Source organism: Epinephelus moara, chromosome 7 (genome assembly GCF_006386435.1).
Source record: "Epinephelus moara isolate mb chromosome 7, YSFRI_EMoa_1.0, whole genome shotgun sequence".
Taxonomy (NCBI): domain Eukaryota; kingdom Metazoa; phylum Chordata; class Actinopteri; order Perciformes; family Serranidae; genus Epinephelus; species Epinephelus moara.
The window spans coordinates 26,515,449-26,523,202 of NC_065512.1; positions in this window are offsets into that span (position 1 = coordinate 26,515,449).

Here is a 7,754-nt window from a genome sequence, read left to right on the forward strand (position 1 = left end):
AGGTTAAATGCCGAAGGACAAAGCCTGGACGGAGGCGGTCATCAAAAATCCTCACATGCAGCGCACTCTTCATATCAAGTTAGGGAAAAGTATTTACTGTTGTCGGGATGAATAATGTTGTGTATTAAGGGTTATCATAATATTGGATTTCTCAGAAATGCTAACTATTTAGCACATTAGCTAATGTTAGCGCCAATAGCAAAACAAACTGGGGGAAACCCTTCAAGTCATAGTAATCGACCCTGTGACATCATCCATCCATTGAGTGAGAGTAAACGGGTAGGCCAGTCTGGTCCCGTTGATCAGTGTTTACTTTTTCAAGTAACACTCACGGTCCCAGAGAGTCTATGAACTGACATTTTGCATTCGTAAATTCAGTCTGATGCTCTACACTAAAATGAGAGCTCTCTTCATCGAAGAAACAGAGCATTGTATTTCTATATGAATTAATGAACGGTTAAGTTAATCACACATCCACTTTGCTCTGTGCTCTGCCGCTCCGTCTCCCCAGACAGAGTGCCCAGAGTGCGCTCTGGCACTCCAAGAGTGCAGTGCTCTGGATAACCAAACGGTGCTCTAAATTTATGAACAGTCCAGAGTGTGCTCCAGCACTTGAAATTAGTATTTCTGAATGCACCACTTGTATCATCTCCATTGTCGAAACAGAACAGAACTTGCCAGCTGGTGCTAGCTAATGTCTGTGGAGAATTGTTATGCCTCCAGCTAAGCCCCACCCACCAAAAAAGGTCATACTGTTCACCAACAATAAAAGGGTCTATATTTTCCAAGATCAGCTGGACACTGTAAGGCTTTAGCAAACATTACTCCAAAAGGACTGTTTATCACTCTGATGAACAAAGCTTTGACTACACATGCTTATATATTTGCTTATGGTCTTTTTATAGGATTTGTTGGCGTGGCAAAGTAGGTTTTTTTTTTCCTTTCATTAGCTGTCACGGCTGTATTCAGTGACTCACCGGTGTCCAAATAACTGGATGGCACCACTGTGCATTCCATCTTGCTCGGGTGTGTGTTTCCTACCTGGCTTTCATGTTGGTGGCATGGTCCACAGGCTGGCGCAGTGTCTCCTCGCAGTCTGGTTTCACAGCGTTTGTAAGGTAGGCATACTTGTGGTTCTCCTGTGCTGCAAAGTGTGTCCTGCACATGTGCCTATGCTCCTTGTTCTGCAGGGGAGCTGGGAGGTCGAGTGATACTGTCTACTTTGAGCCTATGCCTTTTACAGCTTGTGCTGTTGATGTATTTTATGTTGCTAACTTCCGGTGGCTTCTTTGGCTTGCAGTTAACCGTGACAAATTTTCTTTGTCTTTGTTCTCCTGTTGACAGTGATGAGCTGCAGCCTGGTAGTTCTCAATGCCCTGTTCCTGGGAAGCTGCACCTCTGCTTTTTGGTATGCAAATCTGCATTACTTTTAAATTAAGAAATGACTCAGAATTTCAATGTTCCCATGCACTTTACAGGCATTCCAGTCTTTGTCTTCACACTGACTGGTTTTACTTTCTTTATTTACTTGTTTTTGTAACGCAACTGCTTCAGCTCCAAGGCTTTGTCCATGCTGGCTTCAACAGGGAGTGGTGAAACTTTCCATGTAGAACCCTGGGAACGTTACGGGTTTCCCCTTGAGAATACAAGCAGTGTGTGCTTTATTTCTTCTTCCAACTCTTTGTTGATTTTGGTTTAAGTGATGGTGCTGAGTTTCTTGTCTGTTTGTTGTTTTGTTTATTTGGATGACTTACTTCTCTTGTGTTTCTTGTGTGTTATGTATTTCTGTTTACAAAAGTTATTTCATCTGTGTTGCATTGGGAATTTTCCTTGTTCCGGTAACTGTGTGTGATTGTGCGAGTGAGGGTTTGCTTTGCTCTTTTTTTAATCAGGGTCGACCATATTGTGTCACCTGTCTGTCATTTTTAGAAGGAATTGCGTCTCTTGTTAGAGTGATTTTGAACCTGTGTGACCTTGTTGAGTCTCAAAGTGTTTAACTCACTTACAGTTTCCTAGGTGTTGTTGACAATACTAGCAAATAACCCTGCTCCTGCCAGACTGACAGTATGATAAATATGGAATATTAGCTGCATTACCCTTTGACTTATTCACAGGAATGAAAAGCATCCAACTGATAAACATATCGGGCCTTCACATATTCCAATGATACAGTAAGTATTGGCCTTCTCTCCGTCTAACTGTAGCTTTTACATTTTTTTGATAAAACATTGCGAAAGAGGAACAAAAAGAAAAGAAACTTCTCTGTTTCCCCTTCCTACGCACTCACACACACATACACACACACACACATACTGGCAAAAACGCTGCAGGTGTGAGTCACAGAGTTAATGCCTCAAGGTCATTAACTCTGTCCCTGATTAGTTAGTAAAAAAACTAAAGCAGAGCCAGGGAGAGTTCATCGAGAATATGAATACTGCATGAGAGCCACGGAACAAAAGGTTTCAGGGCAGACTTCTTTTGAAAGTCCAATTCGGTCTCGTGTATTCCTTTTTCTCTAAAGTACCGCACACAAAGACAAACTTTTTCTCATTGTCAGGAAAAGTCTGACTCGAGTAATTTTGCAAGGAAAGATGAGAGGAGAGAATGGAGATAGAAAGACTGATGAATGGAGATTGGCAAGAGATAGGGAGGGGGATAGAGAGTGGGAAGAAAGATGGACATCTGGGTCGCAGTGATGGAACGGTAGATTGATTTGGAACGAGTTTGAGGAGTCTCTACAGGTCAAAGCCACCATCTATATTACTGTCCCAGACTATTCATCTCATCCATTGATAAACTATCTTGTGTGGTCACTGGAGAAAAGAAGAGAACAGAAGAGAAGGCAAGACAAAGGAAGATATACAAATACGGGTAGACAGTAGAGAAAAGGTAGCATGAAAGAGATTATTTTGGTGAAGGATGTCTACAATTGTAGATGGCTGATAGCTTGAGAAAATAAATGTTATTTTTTTTTATAATTGTTAGCCAGAAATGATAGTTTCAAGACACTTGAAATCACCAGTGTGATGTGAAGTAGCAGTATGGGAATAGAGATCCACATGCAAATTTTTCTGCATGACAATTAGGCACATCAGGTCTGGTGCAAATATTCTGCATTGCTGTGTTCGTCCTACACAGCACTTATGTCCATTTTGCACAACAAAACCTATTGAGACAGAGAATGTCGAACATCAACTTCACAATACATAAACTAATTGGACCACAGATTTGATGCAAATGCTAGTTGTAGTGGCTAGCCTGTTTCGTGACCAACATATAATGTTAGTGCAAGTGCATATCAGTTACATTACCATCTTCTTTGTATCCCCGCCGAAACCAAATTGATAAGATGTTGCCCTGTTTTGGCAGGAAGCTAGCTACAACCTGGAGGTTTAACATCAGCTGGACCATAGGATTTCATTGGTCAAACATTCATCGGTGAAACATCCACTAAAATCAAGGTCTGTCCGAATATCTTTCCCCCTGCATGGATGTTCCCCAGGGATGTCCAAGCAGTGCAAATATTTTCGGACAAAAATCTGTGATTGGTGTGAAATGGCAATAAAATTGCAGTTAAGCTGAATTCTTGTAACCTTTTGCGTGATAAATAGGGCTTCACGATAACTGCAATATTGCAATATCACACAATTTACAAGCTAACCGCAGGGGATGAAAAAAAAGCATTTTTTTTGTTCTTTCTCATGAGGCTAAGCCCCTCTTGTTTTACACTTTAAAACTGTATAATAAAGTTGAACTACGTGACAGCTTCCAAAAAGTGAAGCCAAATATCTCAATCGCCCCCTGGTGGCTGGCTGCAGAATCGGCCATAAATCCCACCCCCTCCATCTCAATGGATGTAACATGGGCCAAGCTAAAAAAATCAAAGGACACATCAAACAAATTTTTCCCAAAGATGGTTTCTATTGTTTTGGGTAGTTCTTATCATGCTTACGTATGTTTATATTCTGATAAGTTTGGTTTCAATCAGTTATTTGATGCTATAAAAAGGGGGTTTGATGCCAAGACAGCTGTGTGTGCCCGTGGGTGTGCTTGCAATTGGGTGAATAGACAGTAGCTTGACAACATGGAGACTGGTACTGCGCAGGCTCTGGCTCCAAATGATGTCACCTAGGCAAGATGGCAGCAGCCGTATATGGGATAATTTGGCTTAATTTTTCTACAGTGAAAGAAAGCAGAGATGCATCGTCCATCTTTATATACAGTCTATGGCGCTGAGGCGCTGAGCGTCTATTCTGCACTGAGCGCTGCATATTTGGCTTTTGTTTTTTGTCACCGAGTTGAAAAATGTTCAACTTTAGATAGAATGCTGCACAACTTTTCACCCACTGTCAAATCACTGTGGAGGAGTGAGGAGACCAACCATCACATCCTACATGAACAAGATGTACATGGACTGGTGGATTTGTCCCCTTTCCCTGTTCGCTTTAGCCTTTCCTTTATCAAGAGCAACTCTACCTTGTGCTGGCATTTTAACTTCCAGGGATATTCCATATCGTAACAGCATTTACAATCAAATCGTCTTGCCTAACAAACACTGCACCCCTTATTGCACCTCATTGCCCTTCTGTATTCTGCAGTTGACAACAAAGTATTTCATTTTTTAAACTCACCTTTGTCATCTAAATAAATAAATAAAACCAGACAATAAATAAATAAATGGAGCCACCCTTAATCCCTGCAGGGGAAATTCCTTTTTCACAAAAGCCCTACGAGGAAATACAGACTTTTATGACAATACAGCTATTGAGGTTTTTTTTTTTTCCTTTTTAAAAGATGATGGCATCTAAAGGGAGGCTTTGTTCACAGATACACACAACAATAAAAATAGACGAACAGAAAAAGAAATTGTCTGTACTGTCTGTAGTGTGTATCAACATAGATGGAACCCAGATAGATAGATATGTGCCATGGGAGGTAGCAGAAAAAAGATGGCGGGATCAAAGTTCAACATCAAATGTACACCCATGGAGGTACACAGAGATGGCAAGAGTGGCTGTACTGTAAAGACGTTGCTGCATCAATGAACAAACACACACAGCACAACAAAAACAGGTGTAGCTGAAGTGATACTTCAGTAGCTACTGTACAATTCTCAGATACAGAGCACAGATGAAAAGATGAGGGCAGCCCACAGATAGAGAGATCGGAGAGTGGAGGGGGGCAGGTGAAAAAGTGAGATCATATGAAAAAAGAAGCGGACTGACTGTGGTGTATCAAACACTATGTGTATCAGCCTTAAAAGTTTTTTTTTCTGTTCATCCAGTCTTGTGTATCACGCCATCCTGTCATTGTATTTTTTTTTGTACTAATTTCATGTGTCAGAGTAGCCAGCATCCACACCAGGCAAGACTCCTTGTCAACAGCAATCACAACTTTAGCCCCGAGCCACATGGCCTTCTCCTCTCACACCTTTTTTTCCAATCACTGACAAAGGTTTGTATGAGTTTGTCTCTGTGTGAATTGTAGGTAGTGGCGAAGGGAGCGAGTAAATTAGTGTGGGAGCAGGTGGTCGGATGGCAAGCTGAGAATGATGTGTTGCAGGTGTGCGACTGCAGGATTTGCTGTCATCATCATCATCACATTCATGAGACAATGTGGCACCATCTTCTGTTGACACATCCTATGTCCATGAGAGGGGCCAGAGGAAAGGGTAAGAAATAAAGTGTGTGAAAAAGGATATTACGCTTTCCTTCCCAGTGGAATCAGAGAGCGAAGTAAATACGGGAAGTGAAGGAATTATCTAGAGGTGGGACTTGTAAAGTGGTTTGTTCTTGCCACTGATTATGGACCTAGACTTGATATTTGAGTTTGTTGCTTCCTGTATGGCGGTGCAAGGTTTTTGTTTCGATAGCAAAGATAATCACATTGTCCTACTTCATATAATGCAATCATTTTGGCAATGGACTGTTAGCTTGTTTTTCTGTCACTGTGTGATTGGCTATAGTTGAATATGATAAAAAAAATATATGTGTTTTTACTAAATGGAATGACCAAAACAGACAGTTTTACAGTATGCCATTTAATGGCACTCTTCTGCATACTCTGCTAATGAAAAATAAAACAAAAAAGACTGATGATAGCATTTTTCAGGTCACTCTTCTCAGTTTGACAGCCGCATTAAATGTAATGACCATCTCAATGTAATTTAGGGCCACTCTAATCAATATTTCTAAATTAACAATGGATCAAATGATTATGTGCAATGTCAAACAGGTCGCAGGTAATGATGGACTCTTTAGTTCCCCTCACCTTTACAGCGCATTTGAAAAATCTTATAACTCACTGTTTTACTGCCTACAACATCATTGTCTGGTTTAGTTTCACTGCACTGATCATTTTTATTTTCAGCAGCAGCAGCAGCAGGAGGCAGCTGTTTACAGTGGGAAAGGCTTTGATAAACATACTATACGCTACCTGCGCAACACCGAATGGCAGATAGACAATGTTATCATCCAGCTGTTAGGTAAAGTCAGGAATTAGCAAACAAATAGCCAGCTATTTCTCTCAAGAGTTGATGGTGGCCAAAAACAGGTTAACAGAATGACAGAAATGAATGCTAATGTTTCTTTGTGTCAACAATTAGATAAGCAATGGTTTGCTAACACGTATTAGGTGATCATATGTAAATATTGTTTGTAAAACTTGCTCTGCTGCCACCATGTGGCCAAAAAACTATTGCTGCTTTAGGACTGATACACATGCTGCATTTTTTTGTATCCTGAAATACAATTTTGTCAGTGTAAAGGTCCTGCTAAAGAGCGAGAGCAACTCCATCGTGGCACATAAGTGTTCCTAAGCACCTTTTTTTCAGGGCTCAACAGCTGCGCCTTGAGATGAACAAAGTTCAACTTCTGGAACGCAGCAAAGCGCACCACATGTCATGTGACAAGGAACAACCATCACAATCGGCAGACATCTTTCCTATCTTTTTTAAAATATCAGTCTGAGCTAAATATGGAGGAGAAGTTAATCATGTTAGTACAGAGCGTTACATCTGTTCCACAGACAAAATTTGGGAATAATAAACACTTAACAAACAACGCCTGGAAGAAGATCAGCTCAGAAATTGGGATTTTGTTGGCTATGGTTGCTTAGCAGTGTCAGGCACAACCTGCCTCCGTACTCTTCCATGTTGGCATAACATCAGCACCCAGCACCCAACCTTACATTTTCCAGGCAGTAAATGTGTAATGTGTTCTGGCCCCTAATCACCAGCCCTCTACAACTAGTTCAAGTTACTTGTAATTGATTTGTTGATGACATTTAGCCTCAGATATTCTGTCAAAGGCTTCGACATTATAAGTTCCTTATGTTGGACATGAAACATGGAGTCAAAAACACTATGTAGATTAACATGTCTGGATGTGAGGCATTCTCATCAAAACAAACAGTCTCTGCAGCCATTAAGCCAACAATGTGAATTGCCATTGGCTAAAAACAACTGCAACCCCTGCTGAAATTTTATGTCCAGTTTGTGCAAAGAGGCAGTTACTGTGTTTTTTAAATTTAGATATGGGCCACGTGCTGGCCATGACTTCAAGGGAAAAGTTTTTCTCTAGGAGAGGAGAGTTAATTTAATCAATTAAACATGCTGGACATACAACACATTTCTCATCAAGACCAGTGCATGCACCAGACACATGATGCAGAACTGAAAAACACTGACACTATATTTTACAAATTAGGTGTCTCTAAGACGTACCTACAGATGAAAGAGGATTATTATGCATTCA